The 19,502-nt window shown below is 39.2% G+C and overlaps 1 protein-coding gene across 3 annotated transcripts in view; it reads right to left on the bottom strand.

The window, feature by feature from the left end:
• The window catches only part of LOC106648895 (complexin), a 156,537-nt gene that overhangs the window by 68,014 nt on the left and 69,021 nt on the right, over positions 1-19,502 (bottom strand). The window lies entirely within an intron of this gene.

Raw genomic sequence — 19,502 nt, 5'->3', positions numbered from 1 at the left:
CCGAGATAAAACTTTTTCAACGATGGCGAATAAAATGTTTTTCATGGCATTCATTCGCAAAGTAGTCACCGAAAGAGAATTATAAAAAAAGATGCTCGCATGTGTTTACGTATATATACGAGAAAAGTTTATACTCGTAACAACAACAACAGCAGCAATGTATTCGTGTCTCATATAAGCAAGTGCGTGTGTGCATACAGACACATAGACACAGGGCGGCGCAGCATATGCATAGTCATATATGACAAAAGCTTAATCGGATTACTTTTACGCGAAAGAGAAACGAGAGCCCAGCTATGCCGCTCATAATACGCGCAGAAGGATTTGGACTAAGGCCACACACGTGGTTTTGCTTATACACATCATGCTCAAATATCACGCGCGTGTATACAGTACAGGCAAACTCGAGCTTTTCTTTTGCTCGCTCGTATGTAGCCCTTCTGTGTGGCTATCGCGAGCTAGTCGACGTTTCTCTTTCTCTTTCTTCTCTGGCTTATATGGGCTTTTTACTTGTTTGCCTTGTGCACAATTGCTTAGTGACTCAAACTCCATTCCAAATACACTACATGTCGTCGAAAACTTGTGTAATTGCAAATTGAATAAAAACAAGTGAATTATTTTTTATTTTCTTACCTACTAGTATGTTGAAAAATCCTCAATTAAGAAAATTACATAGACTCACCTGAAAGAAAAAAAAAGAAAGATTAAAAATTGACTTGATACGACAAATCGTCATGTGTGACAATAAATTAGAAGTCAAGTATCGGACATAACCGGCATCGAATCGTTTAAAAGTTCATCGATCATTCAGACGCGTACGCAACATGCATCGGGTATAATGAGCTGTTGTGTACATAGGATTTTCAGGATCCCGCAACGACATAATGCTCCAAAGCCTCGGACGGTACATAATACTTGGTCGAATGGAAATAATCAAGCGCTCATCGAGTCAAACAATCGCGAGTTTCCCCCTCGGCGCGCGAACTTTCCGTCTTTTATAAATCCCAATCATATAAACGAGTGTATAAAAGCTCGACGCTTTTGCATTCGATCCAAGTCGAGAGCTATCACACATAATATACGTATATATCTATACAGAAGCCTGTATAGAATCGCTTCAATCAATCAGCTCGGCGGACCGTGAATTATCAATCGCAGGATACATTGTGAGCGAGCGTAATACACACCTATACACATTTAGCCAATGGAACTCGAGAGAGTGAGCGAGGCGCTTTATTTTCACAATGAGCGGCTAGATTTATGACAGATCTCTTGCCAGCTCTTATATATGCTGAAGTTTATCTCCGGCCATTCGCTCGCACGGAGGATTAACAATTACCGCACCCATTGCCCGCATTTCAGAACGTTATGTCAATCGGGTATCGACGCGTCGTGGGAATTATCATTTCCATACGAGCTTGCACACTATACATATCGCTTATTATTACTAGTATTTCATGTATCATACACATAGAGCATATATATCGATGAACTTGTCGCGCTTTGATATACAGCTGGATTTTCCTAAGTTCATGAACAATCAACTAGTTTAGGTCACGTGTATAGGCGACTTGGCAACGTCGGTAGGATGCGTATATATAGTTTAGGAACTCGAAGTAGCCGACTACTGCGCTAAACGACAGGCTGTTAAGGGTGATAAAATTAGTCTGCAGTGATCGTAAAGTAAGCTCCATATATATGATTCTTTCGGGTCTACGACTTCATTTTATTTTCTGCGTCTCAGTTTCTCGAATAACAACCAAAAAAATATTAATAATAATAAAAGCGCACCCTCGATGGTGATGCAGAAAAATTATGAAAAGCGCCAAAAACTGGAAAATTGACCGAAATCTCTATTACACGAAGAAACAGCTGGAGGTGGGCGAGCCTCTGAAAGGGAAAGAGAGCTACGAGTGGAGTACTGCGCACCGGGTGAGTGCCGCACACAAGAGCCAAGCACTAGCACCAATCACTAAAGGCACTAGCGCAGTGTAATTGACGGTTCGTTGAACAAAGCCCGGCCCCGGCGAGCTTGCGTCCATATACATCTGGATATATGCGTGTAACGTATGTGTGAGTAGGTGCATACATATATACACAGAGAACAGGTGCCTTGTTGACGTGGTTTTGCCCTACTCGTATTCTCTAGCTCGGTTCTCTCTCGCTCGCCAGCACCTACACAAATGTGCGCGCGAGCAATGGGTCATTGTGTGTGCCTGCGTGTAGGAATGCAAAACCCGATCTGCGTACTTGCGTCCCTGTATATAGCTGTAAGTGGCCGACTCTCTGTGAAAAAAATCCAATGGCCAAAGAATTTTTTTTGTACTGAAAAACTCAACGTTGTTTTTCATGTAACGCGTGTCCGCAAATTTCGTTAGACTTTTTGGAAACGTCAATCATGTTTTTTAGAGTCCCGAAGTTGACGCTTTACCGACATAGTAATAGCTAAAAAAAACCTATCTCCGTTCTGAATTTAGGAAAAAAGTGCTAGAGCTTTTTTACGTGATCTCAAAAATATTAATACAATTTGATTGTAAGGGACAAGTTTTTTTATGACAGCAGAAAAAAATTGTTTCCCATTGGATTTCACATAGATTCATCCAAGTACATACACGGGCGCGCATCGTCTATAGCATATAGTGCTCCATCGATTTGCATAACAGCTGCTTCTGCTGCTTCTGTGATGCTGTAATGCGCGCGCTGACTCTAATGTGTGCCTAGACGTATCATATGGGTTTAATCGATGTAGTTTTGGAATTCGCCTACATATACGTATACGAGTGAATGTACTTACTTTGCATGAAGTTGGCGCGTTCGATCGAGTTTTCGGAAGAAAATACGAACAAATGATTCGAACAAAGGATGGTCGTGAGCGGATTCCGATACTTAAATTGTTCATTTTATTTTGGTACAATGATCTGTGAATGATATGAAAACTCAATTTCACGTAGAAAGAGTATCTGACTTGGAAGTTTAAATAAATATAAACATCACTAGACTTTCAGTAAATATTGTACTGTGTAGCTGCTATTATTCGCATGTGCATGTAACATTGTTTGATCGATATATAGGTGGCCGCGCGGTATGTAGCTTCCAAGTTTCCAAAGAGATATTGACTGGTTTTGCGAAGCGGCGCGCATACACATACACGCTCACATACACACACGATTCAGAGTTTCTGGTCAGGCTTTAGATAGCTTCTATTTATTCAGCTGATTGATCAAATCGACCGCAAAATACCTTCTAATTCCTATAGCTGTTCTGCGTTTTCTCTCCCTTCTACACACAAACGCTCTGCAAGAGATCACAACGATGATGCCGCTGCTCTGTGTGAGAGTTTTGGCCGCAATTATCATATCGCAGCCGAATGAGCTGTCGATTTTCACGTGCTCATCGGATGATTCGAGCCAAATTGTTCCTCGGTTCATCGATTTGATTATTATAAAACTTATTCCTTATAGTACAAATAATGCCAAGTTTTGGTTATGTAACCGCCTAGGATCTATCATATGGGAGTGTAGAATCCGACTTTTGTCTGCATATTAACGTCACCCCCAAAGTTTCATTGGTGTTCTGACGGTGATACGGATTGACTCGTTCTTCACGAGAATATCCTTATTTGCTTCTGCTCAAGCTGATGACGTAGGATACACATGATTTCCATCGACATTTTGCATTTGATCGATTCCCGGGTCACCTCAAGATTTGCGCTCGTAAATATGAATAAGCTGCACGTTATGTACATTTCGATGCACGTTGATGACATTGAGTTTTAATGGACGAAGACAACTGCTGGCAGCGTTTCTTAATATAGAAGTTCCGTTCGTGGAAAGCTTCAACTGAAATGTTAGCCAAGAAGCAAGAGAGAGTGAGAGAGAAAATTGGACCAAGTTCCGCAATATAGTGTGGCATTAACTGCTAGCGCGACCGAGAGTTGACAAAGTTTGCCCTCAAAGGACGCGCAAGATCTACTTCAACGGACTTATGGGACCGAGAAATCTGCGCGATTTTTGACATTATTATCTTTTGCGATTTTTCGAACAATGGTCACGAACAAAAGCGAAACTGAAAACGTCTATTATCGTAAAATGATGATAAATTATAAGTAAAAAACTTTTCATGTGTAAATTTTCAACTATTTTCGATAACAGAAACTCAACAATCGAACAAAGCACTGAGACATGTTTTATGATTTTACAGATTTTGATGAGTTTCTTTGTTTTGCTTACTATATATTTTTGCAAAATTCTTGGAAAGAGCATTAAAGTTGTTGAGTTTGGTACAAAATTTATCAAAGTTAATACAAACACAATCATGAAGACTTTTATTGTACTAACAATCCTTTCAATGGGTAAGTTTAACTTCAACAATAAACTTCATTTATTAGTTATCAATTTAAAAAAATCTTAAACCAAAAAAATTCTCAATCAGTGGTGATCGCATCTGCTACGCATCGTAGCAGACCCGAAGTAGCACGTGGAAATGATGTTGTAAGTGTGAGTAGCGTTGCTGGATCTCAAGCTGTCGTCGGTAAGTTTGACATTACTTTAAAAATATCAGATACAAAATGCTAAATATAAAAAAATTATTTTCAGAAAATTCTCGTCGAAGGCCAATTGAAACGGTTTCAGGCAGTTCCGTAGGTGTTGCTAGTGCTAATATTAGAGGCTAAATTACATTTGTTTGCTCAAAAATGAATTACTCTTAATAATTATGAACCATGGAAAAATTATTCTTTCGTTGTTGTTAAATAAACCGAATTTAAAGCATACTAAATTAGTCTTAAGTAATTTTCCATTCCATGTTCATAATTACAAATACGACCAATATTTTCCAACTAGATATTAAACTGTAAAAAATTACCATTCGTTCCGTCAAATCTTCATCAGTAAAATGTGAAAAAACCCGATATATTGACTTCGGATTAACGTCGTAAATAAATACCAACTTCCATTTACATATCTTGATTTTTTTTCCACTCGTCTATGTCGATGTAGGAGCTCTGGGAGACGTTCCGCACAATATCAGTTTTCTCGATGATCATATATTGACAAAAGCTCCTGAACTCGATGGATATCCTAATGCATCAATAATGAAGATTATGCATAAATTTATGCATATAACGTCGACACACACGAGCAACACAGTGAATCCGAGCGATTTATAGTTAATGTAACAAAAGCGAAGCTTTCCCTCTACGCTGCGAGTACCGGAACATTAACAAAGTGTCCAATTTCGTTATGCATTTTAGACGATAATGTGTCGAGTTTTTTTACCCCCATTCTTTGAAAATCTACAAAATCCCTATTCCTCCTACTCTTCGAGATTACGATCATTCGATTTTTCTTTTCTCCTTGTTAGGCGCCGATAATGCAATTTATCGGCTCTCTCTCGTCTCTTTCCAGAGCTTCTCGTGTATAGGGTTTTCTTTCTTCTTTTTTTGCTTCTGTTTTATCCGAGTGAGTTTAAAACGCTGCAGCAGAATAGTAGTAGCGCAGCAGCAGCAGCTTATTTGCCCCGCATTTGGAGATAATGAAAATTAATTCAGTGCGTGAAAATGATAAAAGGCGTTTCTCTTTTCTAGATCGTGAGAAACGAGGTGAAAAAAACACAGAAAAGAAAAAACGAAGAAAACAGAGACGAAACGATAACAAGCATCGCCACTCAAGGCGTAAGCCAGATTAACGCTATTAGAGACGATATAGTTCGCGTAAACGATTCTTTCCTTCCATTCTTCCTCTAAAACATATTATATATTATTTGTATGTATTTTGAGCTTCAATCTGAATCTTCTGCCTTCGCAGTAGCTTTTTTACTTCTTTACCTTCACTCTCTACTGACGCTTGTGCTATTGTAAAGTTATAAGGGAGCTTTCTCTTTCTATTCTGAGTATGACCTTTTGCATGCTGAGCTTGACAAGTTTAAAAAGTTGTTTATCAGCTCTCGCAGAATGACCACATGCACACTCGCAGGCACATTTCACTCGATTCGTAAAAAAATTGCTGCAGATTTACTAGCTCATGTCATTTAAATTTTTTATGCTCCTTCAATTGAAACGCAAGGTATATAATATTGAAATTGTAGAGCTTTATGTAACGGTTTGCTGCGCATGATATTATCTATTACACAGCGAAAACAGCATCGCTTACCTTCATCAACGCAAAAACACGTACAACGTTTTTCCTCTCACTCTCTCAAATATGCAAATGATTTTTCATTATTTAAATATCGTACATAACTGAGAGCGTAAAAAAATACCGAGCATCAGCAAGTCTTTATAGTAGCGAAGTATCGAAGTATACGGAATGAGAGAGAAAGAGAGACAGGGAGAGAGAGTGACGCAGTCTGGCTCTGCAAAAGATGAACAGTCGAACGAAATTCATATACGAAAGCACCAAGCAAAAATCGAGGTCGCCTCTTTCCTGCGCGTTTCAATATACATATACATACACCTAGATACAGTCGTAAGTATAGAAAAGAATGAAACGAGTGGAATGATATAGAGAGAAGCGAGTCAGCGCGTTTCGATCCGGTGCGTTCGCAGTCGCAAGCGGCATTGTTTTCATTGCTTCTCTGTCGTTGTAATTTTTTTTCCTTTTTTCTCCTTTTTTTTTAATCTAGGTCGGTTTTTACTCCCGCACGCGAGCTGCAGCATTTGCAACTTTTCCACGCACACCTTGCGTTTTAGTAGTTATTTTGGTTGTCGTTTTTTTGTTTTTTATAAAAATTGGAAAACGATGTATGTAGCTGTATGAGTAACAAGTGATTAAAATTTTTAGCTCTCGTGCAATTTATTTATAAGCGACAAAATATTTCAGCCTGACGCTGTGTCGACTTTACAAGTGGACTTTTCGTGACTTGCCACCTCTTGCTTTATAGCCTCCATTCGTTTGTTTCAACCAAGTACTTAAAAGGCCAAATAAAGCTCCTTCCCTTCCAATCCTTTCAATCTCTCTCTTTTTTCTGTCTCACATAAATCTCATCTCGGGCAGCTATTTTTATTCGTGCATCACAATTAATTTCCTTAGGCAAAAGTAACAAAATTTAAAAAAAACAATTTTTTTTTAATTTGTCTCTTCTACGCCGAATTTTTAGTTAATTCAAAATACCAGTTGAACGGTTCGGTATATAAGCGTAAAAGTTCGTTAATTTCAAAAGCCCAGGGTAGTTTGACTTTGTTAATTAACAGCTTGAATAAAGAAACATACACACGCACGGGCGAGAGTGAGAGAGAAAGCGACATAATGGAATACGAGCAAAGTTTTGCGAACGGCATCGTATAATAGCGGTAAAAATGCTCGCGCGCTCGAGTTTTAGAGTGCATTCGCGTTGAGAAGCAGCAACAACAATGAAAAAACCTTCGCCATATCACCGTGTGGTAGTGTATACAATAAAAAATAAATTGCGCACCCCTCAGACACGTATATTCCGGATACATTGTGTCTTTCCATATCTTTTGGACATTATTCCGGTGTGTCAACTAGTTTCCAGATACCTATTTGATGCCTTTGGGAGGCATTTTGGGAGGTGCAGTCGCGAGGATGTTCCTTTTACAAAAAACTCTTGCAAGCGTCATCTCCGTTAAAATGTTTCGACATGATATTTATAAATATAATAAGTAGAGAGAGTTTCGTACAGCTCGATCGCCGCAACTCATGCCTGAGTGTTACATAATACCGACGCCCTCAAAGCTTTTTCTCTTTCTCTCTCCTCGTCAGGTTCGCAGCGCTATTATATATTCACGCAAGTATAAGTACAATTAATTTCCCTTTCGCGAGTTAATAAAAGTCGAGCTTGCGCTCGCGCGTTAATCGGTCGCGTGTGCTGCGTAATGAGGCAGCCCAGCAACAGCTCTCGCCACCTTATATCGCGTATAGCCTACGAGCTATATACTTATATACACATTGCTAATTTCGAACTTTGTTTATGAGCTACTTGAAAAGGTTTTCTCTGCGCACGAAGCTTGCTTTCACGCTTTTAGCGTAATTATTGTACGCTACTGGCGCTCTCGGGCGTGAGCTTATAGTACGCTGTCGTTGCCGTGCTGCTGCTGCTGCTGCTGTCTTTCGAATGCGATTATCGAGTCTCGAATAAACTTGTCGTGTAGCCTCTTGTACGTGTATGCGGCAACGAAATTATAATCGACACTATCACGCATGTATTATATTTTGCGAGGCACATAATTGCTCGCCAACGCGCGCCGTATATTAATAATACGATTGCGAGCTGCGCATTATTAAGAGCTACAAGAGAAGCACACGCTTGAAAAAGCGCCTTTGCTATTATCATTGGCCCACTCCACCTCTGCACGCGTTGCATGATCCTCGCTCTCTCTCTAGAGTTCTTGAAATCGAATCTTCCGATGAAACGACGGTAAATTTGCCCATAAGACGAGAAATAGCCTCTTAACGCTGGCTTTTCGTTGCCTGCCTACGACGAGCAGCCCGGAGAGCCTTCTCTCTCTCTCTCTCTGTCTATATATAATAAAGCCCGCGAGCGCGATCCAGACCATGAAAAGTCAATAGGATCCTTCGATAAAATGAAATTTCAAGTCACTAACAAGACTCGTCGTAGTCGTGTACGTAATCTTTCTTGAAAAATTTGAGAAAAGGATCTCGCGTACGGAATATAATTCAGTACTATATATTAGAGACAGGCGCGCAAGCTCGCAGTCGGAAAAGGCGTTTTATTCCGCGACGAGACCAATCGAGACTTAATAAAGCGTCAGGCACAAGCAAGGAGAAAATATCAGCCTCGGCGTTTTTTCTTCTTTTTTTTTGCGCTCCTTCCTTTTTTGCCCCTTTCTCTCCCGATCGTCAATACTTGAACTGCGCAAGGCGTTTTCCGTAGACTCGTTTTACGCACGAGACGTGTACATGTCAGTCGGCGGCTCAATGCACGACGTAAGTCTTTTCGCAGTTCATGTACATATTCCCTTTTCGAGCTTGTATGCTTCGTAGTGCGTATACATGTATTTCTCTATCTACGCAGACACACATGCACACACGATTCAACACCTTTTCTTGCTTGACAAAATGGATCGATCTAAACTTCTTCGAGTCGAATTGAATGCACGCGGCGATATACGTAACGTAGCTTCACAACAGATGTCACTACGATCTATGTAGTGTTGCGCGATTCGCGAACTCGACATTCGACTGTTTTGTTACGTCGCATCATGAATTATAAGAATCGTACATACATAACTACTACCCGTGTCGAGCGAGCGAGAAATTTGAATGGCACGGCAGGCAAGACTAATGAAAATCATCGATGCAATTTCTATTCACCACGTATGAGTACGTGCTCTCACTCTCTCTCTTTGGGTTCTCGACGCATACCAAGCGACGATATATTTATTTAATCGCAAGCTTCGACTTTTATCGATCGGGTCTTTTTTTTTATTTGTTGCGTATAGGCAAATTATGAGCACGCGAGTACACGACAGCGCAAGGTCTGTTTTTATCTCTTCTTCCGTTAGGATGAATAAAAATAGCGGGAATATGCACAGACGTGCGCTAGCTGATTGAATAAAATGCGAGCTGTTATTCAAATCGATGACGTACGTTTCGGCCGCATTCACTTGGATTCCTGCGTACGATGTGTATGCAAATATTATGTTAAAAGAACTCGAGGAAAGTATACGCTAATCAAATTTACGTTGCGGCAACTCGGCATGAATCAGTCTTATAATTTGCCATTATTATATCGTAGTTATTAGTTACTGTTGTGCATCTATATAAATCATTTTCAACTCAAAAATATACTTGACAATTGAGATCGGCCATTGTGTTTGAGGTTTACAGAGCTCATTATAAGCGAATAATTATGAACACGGAAAATGGACGTGACCTCGAAAATATATAACAATCCATTTATTTTTTTCTCCCTGTTCGAGTTAAAGGGAGCTGACAATAGGGGGAAGATTATAAAGAAAGAGAAGGCGAAAGCGAAGCATTTAGACCCTCGAGAAATTCTTAATATAGTCCGAGCGAGCGGCATCCCGAAGAATAGCATTTGCGGCTCTTTTCTACTTCTTTCACGTCGACGTCCCCGCCACCTTTTATATACTCGGCTACACGGAATGAATAGGTCAGACGCGTGAAATGACTGCCTCTCCTCGAGCCACGCACAATATAAAAGCACGAGAAGATGCATATTTTCTAACATCAAAGAATGCGCGCAAAGTAGAGGGTGGAAGAGACTATTTTTATACGATCTTCGATGGTAAATTTAACAATTTCATAGTTCGTTGAAGAATGTTGCGCGAGCGCGTGAAAAAAAAATGCAAATCTAACAAGCTCGTCGGCCGAGTTTAGAAATAAAACGTCAAAAATGCCGTAATGAATTTAAAGGGTAAAAGCGGACACTTTTAGGTCTGCTCCCTGTCTCTCTTCCCCCTCTATCTTTCCCGCATGCGCTGAATGATAAACGGAAAAGCAGAAAAGAGCGATATTCGAGGGTTGGAAATAAAGGGTTTCGGAAGGATGTATATACAGGCTAGCGGTATGCATATATAGCCAAATTCCTTTCTACATCGCATCTGGCACTATAATGATAATGGTGTTATTGACATTTCGGTGGCTGCGTGTGCATGTACATTCACACGATCCACCGGATTAATAGAGATATTCTTTTGTTGATGAAATTGCCTCGAATTCTTTTTTTCTTTTTATATTTTTCAGTTTGTTTGGTTCCCTCTCTTACTCTCTTTTAGTTTTTATCTCATCTCTAACACATTTATGAAACGGATATTACTTCGATATATCCGAAAAATTTTAACAATCTGTGAAAGTTGACTTTCTAAACACAAAACTCGTACAATCGCAAACGCGCACTATACGATGAAAAATGCTTGCAGCCATTCCTTCCACCTTAAGTTTGACTTTTTTCAGTACAGCATGCAGCTACAGTTGTATGTTTTGAGCGCGGATCCGTGACTTTTATAAGAAGGGAAGCTGTTCGAAGCCACGTGGTTTTTTTCATGCAGAGGTGTGGGTCCACGAATAACGCCCACGGAATCCTTTATTTTTTCAGAGGCTTCGGGATCGCGCGCTCGCAGACGTCAACCACAAACTGTATATCCACGTGTCTAGTAAAATTTTTTATTCACAAAAGTACGTGGGTTGCTGCGTGTGTATGTATATAAGTACCTCGCGCTCATTCAGCCGCTTGAATATAACTATTTAGAGGGATGAGCTTTTGTCCCGCTCCTCGGTGGGCAGAAAAAACGCTCCCGGCTGATGCACTAATCCTTGAAAGGAAAGAAAAAGAAAAGCTTTTTCATTCTTATATTTGCGCTAAAAAGAGACTCGTAGAATAAATAAACCTTGAAAATCAGGCGCGTGTGTGGCGCTGCTTCCGAGTTGCAGTACGTGTTTTTTGTCAAACGCGCTTGGCTTTGAGCTCCGCGAAACTCGCCTCTCTTTCGCATTTATAAGCGCGGAAATTCCTCAAGCGTCTCGAATACATGGGAACCTGCCTTAAACGTTGGCCCGATATGCGTTCCATCAACGGAAGCGCAGCAGCAGCAATTCACGTCCTACTTTCTCGCGTGCTTTATACGCCCCGGAATTTCTTTTTTTCTTGCGCGTCCTAGCATGGAGGAGTCATCGCCTAGGCGAGTATTAATTTCTTTGTGAACTTAAAAATGTCGATGAAATTTAGTTTTGTGACCGTCGTCTACGTGTGTGTGTATGTGTGGGTATACAAAGTGTCCTACATTTTTGGGGTAGCGGTACACGTGACTCATAAAAATCGGTTTACAAAGCTTTTGGATAATAAAGGACTGGCCACATGCCCTAAAAAAAATACGATTCAGCGAATCTAACAGGATTATGAAAAAAGAGTAGTATGATTAACGAGCATAAAATTATTTCACTCGAGTTTATTTGAAAAACAGCTCGCGAAGGGGCTAATTTAAACGGGCAATGATTTCGAGCGCAAAAAGAACACGCAGAACTCGAACTTTTTTCATATAAATAAAGTTTCGCGAGCTCAAGCAAATAAAAAGAAAAACACACCGGCCACCGAGAGGCCGCTGCTGCGTATACTCGTTCATCAGTATACACTACTACAAAGCACAAGTGCATCGTGTTCGTGTACACGCGGCTTCAAATACACGCGGGGCATTTGGGGAATAAAATAAACCAGTTTAATTCGGCAGAAGGTTACGCAAATATTTGCGCATTCCATTGAACGCGGCGATACAACAAGGAGATGCACCCTTACACGAGTGGCAGCTTGCAGCGGCATCAGCAGCATCAGCAGCAGAAACGGACCCGACGCGAGCTACAAGACATGATAAACGAGTTTCGCTGGATATATCTCGCGCGAAATATATACGTATAGAGATGTCGTATATAGTCGCGCAGCAACGAGGTTACACAACTATACCTATACCTATAATAATACGTCGAGCTCGAGACTCGAGTTACAAAATCTCGAGCTGGAAATTTATGAGCTAAGCAACGGGTCATTATACTGCTCGAATTACGCTAAATTATAAGTTTAAATTGGAAAATAAAGCTCGCAGCAAACTCGCGGAGAGTACGTATAGCTCTGCTTCTGAATTTTCACTTATTACACGTGTAACCAAATCAGATTTATTTTACTTCGGGGAAATCCACAAACGCGAGCTCGAGCGACATTTCAATTACTTACAGCTACATGATTATATGGTACGCGTATGGGTATATATGCCCGTAGGTGCCCGTGCATGTGTGTGCCGCTGATGCTGCTCTACGGAGCGGTCCGCGTGAGTATACATTCGGTGCGTGCCAGCTGCTGTTCTGGCTTTGCAATTATGCGCGCTTATGTACGTGGATGTATATACGGTATACAGTCGAGCTGCAGCTATGTGCGGTCGCCGATATAGCCTAATTATCACGACGTGGCCCCTATAATGTCGCGCTAACTGCGCATGTAAGCACCGCACAGCACCTCGAAGCTATACACACAGACACGTACAAGTTAGGGATTCCCCGGAACGCACGTATACAGTATACATGTTCTGTAATAATGTGAATAATCCAAGTCAAAAGCCGTAACTTTAATGAATGTAACGAGTTGCATTGGAAAAGGCCTTTTCGACAATTGCGTTATATCGTTTATCGATCGTGTTTCTGCTCTCGAAAGATCACACAGTTTTATAACCTTCTTGCCTAAGCCTGCGCGAGTGATGCGCCCAAGATAAGTCGAGTCTTTCGACGTTATCGCTCGGGAGTAAATAATAACTCACTTTTGCCTCGATCTTCGTCGATTCGTCAATAGTAGCAGAAAAAAAGCCTGCACTTTTATTTTAACCACCTCTAAAGCTACATAATAACGCACACTAGAACAGTCAGCTAGTGGCTATTTCAGCTCGCGTGATGGAAATATCGGTTAAGGTTGAGCTCGTATACTTTAGATTGTATACACATGGCGACAACGGCGCTTTTATTTTTAATGATCATTCTCAATTGTTCGGCTTGTGTCGAGCTTACCAAAGTTGGCGCTATACGTACCGAATGTCAAGGTTGAAAGTTGTCAGAGTCATATATATTTACTGCGATGATCCTTGATTAGGCCGCGTTAAATAAAAGGTCTTATCGTAGATGTAATTCTTCGTCAACTATTGTTTCGAATGAATTATAATTTTTATACGAAAATATGCCTTTTATCAAAGGCAGCGACAATCGGTAGCAGACGGAGTGTTGTCAAGTACAGGATTATAGCGTGAATAAGCTAGATGCGTCTGTGAGAATATTATAAATGCATTTTCAAGGTAGCGCTGAAAATGTTGACTCCCTCGACGGTGCGTGTAGCAGAAAAAAGGACGTGCATAGCCAGCGGGTAAAAAGTGCGTGTCACTCTCCGTCGTGGCAATGCAATCACATGAAACGTTTTACGGACTCTAGCTCCGGTACGGTAGCAGTTCCCGAAATATTCAGCAAAGTAAAAATCCATGCAAAACGTTTCCACGTGCGTTTTAGCCCTAGAGTTTTACGGTAGTTCCTTGGTATTTAAAACTGCGTTACCTACATAATTTCCACTTTGATAAGTTTTGAATAGAAGTAGCAATTGGTTTACGTCGGGCGTGCAGAACTAAATATGATTATTTTTTCGTTATGCGTTGTTACAATTCTTAGAGTAATAAAAAATTGATTTAAATTGACTTGAACGAAGAAAATATATTATTATCCGAAAGCACAATGAGAAGCGCAAATCTAATCCATGACAATGTAGTTTCAGCGTGGGATTCAGGAGATAATATCATCGAGAAAATAAATAGGTCGCATCCGTGCAGTCGCGCGTCTAAGCAAACTTCATCACTCGGCTAAACAATCCGCACGAATAACTATATAGTCTTGTCGACATTACAACGTTTGTCCTCGCGATATGCGAAAGGGTAGTGTACACACATAGAGAGAGAGAGAGAACAGCCACGAGCGATAAATTCCAAGCCGAAATTGCACTGCAGCACCGTTGCGTGCAGAGTCCCGCAAAAGTAGGTCGCGACGCAATAACGCGTACAAAAATTATTTAACAACCCGTATATAGTACGTAGGTGCGCACGCGAACGGCCGGTCGCGCGCGTCCCAGTGCATTATATATATAAGCCGCGAGATGATCAACATTGCGTCCCCGCTACCGCCTACATATCTATGCAATATATAGGCGCATTTGCGGCCAACGCGCATAGCGGTACATTGCACGCCCGAGCGTGCGACTAATACAACTATGTGTGATATATCGATGAATAACGAGAGGAGTTGGTGCGAACGCTTGTATATAATAATTCCCATCAACTTAGCTACGGCGTAACTGGATCGTTATTTCGTGCTTGTATTAATATCACCTCCCTAAAAGCTGTCGATCGGTCGAATATGTTTATTATAACCGCGCCTCGTGATCGGCGTCGTTTTCAGCTGGGGGGACGAGAAAAGAAACCACCACGTGATTGTCATTTCAGTCTCGCTGAATATAGTGGCGTCATCATTTATATCGTCTTTATCCAGAGATGGAGTGAGAGGTAGAGAGAGAGAGACGGAATATCTTGACGCTCGCGGAGTGGAATGTTCTGAAACAACGTGGCCGCAGTACGAGTCCTACATCAAGCTCGCGAGCGATTTCAATATAGCCCCTCTGGGAAATACCGCGAACACTGCGCACACACACACGAGCCACACATACACGCATAAACGTCGACGTTTCCATCATAGACACCCTGCAAGCGCAGATCTAACGCATACAATCGCATCGGATCGCGCGCGCGTTAGATGAGCGAGCTTCATGGCTTGCAGCTGCAGCCACCACCACCGTAGCGTCTCTTCCGCACAGGCGCGTGCCTCGAAACTCCAGGAACATTCTCCTCTCGTACGTAGGGAACGTGTGGCGAGGAGCTTTCGTCGATTCGCTTGGAATGCCTTTTTCCCCTCCCTATTTTTCCCTTGAAACGAGAAGATCGCGTATCGTCTCATCGGTATGTACGTTGCCAATGCGTAAATTGCTGGCTTTTTTATGCGCAATAAATAATAATTTGCTGTGTAGTGCGCATCATCTGAAGATCTTACGAGTGAATGCATCACTCGAAACTGACGATATTATACGTATATGCGAGTCAATGTATCCATAGCTTTTGAAGCTACAGACTCTTGATTAACGGCAAATGTATCACGTTAACAGCCGATATAATTCAAACGAGCGCAGGGGATTGATTTTGCAAACGACGCGAGGCATCGTGAATTATGCTCTCTCTCTCTCTCTCTCCCTCTCTTACTCAGTTTCATACACCAAACGTATAATACAGATAATTTAGGCACGAGAATTGAATAACAAACAGCATGCTACGCAGCTGTCTACCTATGTATGGGCATGATGTATATAGATATGTGAATTAAACGTTACGTCGTCTGCAGAAATGGTTCAAACCTAGTCTTGAGAATAATTCAAATCATATACATGCAAACTGCCAGAAGAATACGATCCTGATAGTTTTATTAAAAAATTTTATTAGAAATTCGTGCTCTTGGAATATAATACGTGGTCGTCACTCAAGCTCTCCTGGGGCTGCTCGATATTGAAGATGAGACAATTTTATTAAGTGCACTATGAACCTGCGCAAGATAAAAAATTTTAAAAAGCTTTATTATCCAAAAACGTAATAAATGTTGGCCTTTGTGATATTTTGCCGGAGAAAAAGTATGCATATCCCTGTCAAAGCTCGGCTCATTCACATCAGTACATCCACGTACGCACACATGCGTGACGTCTCGTTGGAAGAATGGGGAATATATGTATTATATTATAAGGCCGAATTTTGAATGTCTAGCTCGTGGGCATGAGCGCACATTACGAGTGGAATAATAAACCGTTAAATGATCTGTCCGTTATTTGACCTTGGTGCAATTAATAGAGTCATTGATTTGAATGCAAATATAACAATGAGATAAGCGCTTTGTTGGAAGTATATTTTGTTATCCATAAGAAGAATGGCGAAGAGGTAACTCATAGCTACAAATAACTATATCCCAAATATTTAACTTATTTTATTTCCTTAGAGTTTCAAATTTAATAATATTACGTTAATCTAATTCCAGTTTGTTATTTCATGTCGATTCATAGATGAGGATGATCCGGATTATGAACCAGGACAGACAATTCATGTCTATCCAGATACCCCAGAATGGGTATAACTTGTAGCCACATATAATTTCATGATAAATTTTTATTTATTGAATTTGATTGGACGGCCAAATCCACAATTTAAATCTTTAAATTGTTCAGTTTTTCAACTATGTATTTTCAATATTTGTACGATTAAATAATTTTCACTCAAGTAACTCGATGAAATAAAATAACAATTATATTTATATCATACTAATTTAAAAACCCCACTTCTAGAAATCGATGCATGTTTAAGAAGTTCATTATAATCGTTTTATTTTGAATACATCAATTCTTTAATTTTATTTATTGAAATCAAAATTCAAAAATCTGAAAATTCTATAATTGTTTTTATTCTATTCTTTTTGATCATTTTTCATTATAATTATACAATTTTTTGTCTTTAAAAAAATTTTTTTATAAAGAGCGAGGCTGTAATGGTTATTGTAATGTAATGTAATGTAATGGTTCGCTTGGGCTTGGATGGCATAAAAAATTATTTTGCATAAAAAGAATAGTAAAGAAATATTTTCCTAAATACTTTCTGTGATATCACCCAATTTGCGAATTCTCATTTCATTTTATTGAATAACCATAGAACTTACATTATAGACACGCGTGGTGGAAAAGCGCCACAAAAGTATATAGTAACAAGTCTAAGTGAACGACGTCGGCGTTAAATCAGACACCCGATCAAAGTCAAAATTTTTAAGCTGCGGGTAATTTCACACTTTCTCTAGAATTAACGTTAGTATAATGAAATCCCAGAGTCGTGAATGATTTCTCGCGCTCTGTTGTATTGTTAGTCACATTTCAACTGCTTGTAAATCGTTGATATTCGATATATTTTACGTGGACGGTCTGCACATTTTCACGTCTTAACAAATGTTTTCATGTTTCACGCGTACGTTTCACAGGCCATGAGGTAAATGTGATCCATAATATGCGCATTGCACAAATTCATTATTTTCGAGAGTTTGTTTCATCTGTTAATTCTGCAAAGTACATATGATGTTTCAATTATGAACGTAAAACAGGAACAGCTGACCTCATTCAATTCGAATAGTAAAAATAAATAAATTATTTGCATCATAATGATATTAGCAAGCTTAGCGACTACTTAACTATGCAATAGGTTACGAATTAACTTCGTAGCCTTTTTTAGAATGATTTTGAAGTTGTTAAAGTCTTTCCTTTTACTCATCATTGATTCAGTAGAAAACAACGATAACAGCGAATCTGTTTAAAATAAAATGATTGAACACTATAGGGTACTTATACCAGTGATTAACCGCTTTCGTCCAGTAAAATAATCAATTTTGGATGTGCAATAACTATTGTTTTTCCTTGTTAAATTATGATCGAATATGGAAATCAAGATGCATCGTTCACTAAAGAATTAAATAACGTACATACAAATATATTTTTAATTGTTTTTCATATGATATTTTCCAAAATGGTCATTCACTGGTACCCGATCATTAATTGGTCTGACTACCCTATAGATTTCTGCACGCAAATCTTATTGAGATAAACTTCGACCGACGTTAATTATCGATATGTTTATGTATATTAGCAATAAAATTTTACAATTCGTAAATTAAGATTTTTGCATTCTATGTTTGGTCCGAGTAAATGATAAAAATGGCTTTGTTTGATATGTAGAATCGATTGTGTGAAATCAGTTACACATCGTAATCGTGTAAATTGAATCATTTTCATCGCAATTATTTATAATGTTTCACTAAAAAGTATTGATTTTGAAAAAATTGGATTGCTTATGCTTAAAGGTTAATTCAACATCGACCGTAACGACGTGTATATGTTATGGATTCAACAATAATTTTCCAAACATTCAAAAACAATATCAATTTTAAAAAAAGAATAGTAGAAAATCATTAAACATGTCCAATTCAATTTATAAAAAGACAAAATCAACTTACATATTGGCCTATTTACATACACGTAGACGTATATTGTGTATTTATACGGCGGCCAAGGAAATAAAATAAGTTAAATATTTGGGATATAGTTATTTGTAGCTATGAGTTACCTCTTCGACATTCTACTTATGGATAACAGTCTTTTCCCATAGGTCCGATTCGGGTTCATCGCGGAAAACGATATCTTGAGCCTGACAATAATAGAATACCGCAAAAAGAAGTACTAAAACAGCGAACATCATATTGAACAATTTCAATTAATGATTAATACAAGAACTTTTTTTAAAGAGCTCGAAGTTGCGTTCGATCAAACTAGTTTATGAATTGCCAAATCTGTAATGCAATGCGGTATATATAGATGCCGATGAATGTAAGAATACAATGAATATTTGTAAAATAAAGCTTGAATTATTTTCACCTCATTTAAACTGACTTCATTCTTTGATTAGAAAAGTTAATCGAAACAAATAAATAAGTGAATGTTTTTTTTTATTTATTATCGCCTGTTATTTACTAGCTGTACGACAAAACATGAATTGTTACTTTTGGCAAATTTTATAAGTCATTCATCATGCTCCTCATAACTCTAACGATATTGTATTACTGCATCGTTAAATGAACTATACGTAACTCGATTTTGAAAATATTGATTTTTGTTTTTGTTTTTTTATGTATATTGTGCGTTTTTCAAAATATACTTCCAACAAAGCGCTTATCTCATTGTTATATTTGCATTCAAATCAATGACTCCATTGTTTGCACCAAGGTCAAATAACGGACAGATCATTTAACGGTTTATTATTCAACTCGTAATGTGCGCTCATGCCCACGAGCTAGACATTCAAAATTCGGCCTTATAATATAATACATATATTCCCCATTCTTCCAACGAGACGTCACGCATGTGTGCGT

Source organism: Trichogramma pretiosum, unplaced genomic scaffold, assembly GCF_000599845.2.
Source record: "Trichogramma pretiosum strain Unisexual culture from Peru unplaced genomic scaffold, Tpre_2.0 scaffold22, whole genome shotgun sequence".
NCBI lineage: Eukaryota > Metazoa > Arthropoda > Insecta > Hymenoptera > Trichogrammatidae > Trichogramma > Trichogramma pretiosum.
This window is presented reverse-complemented; position numbering and strand designations above follow the sequence as displayed.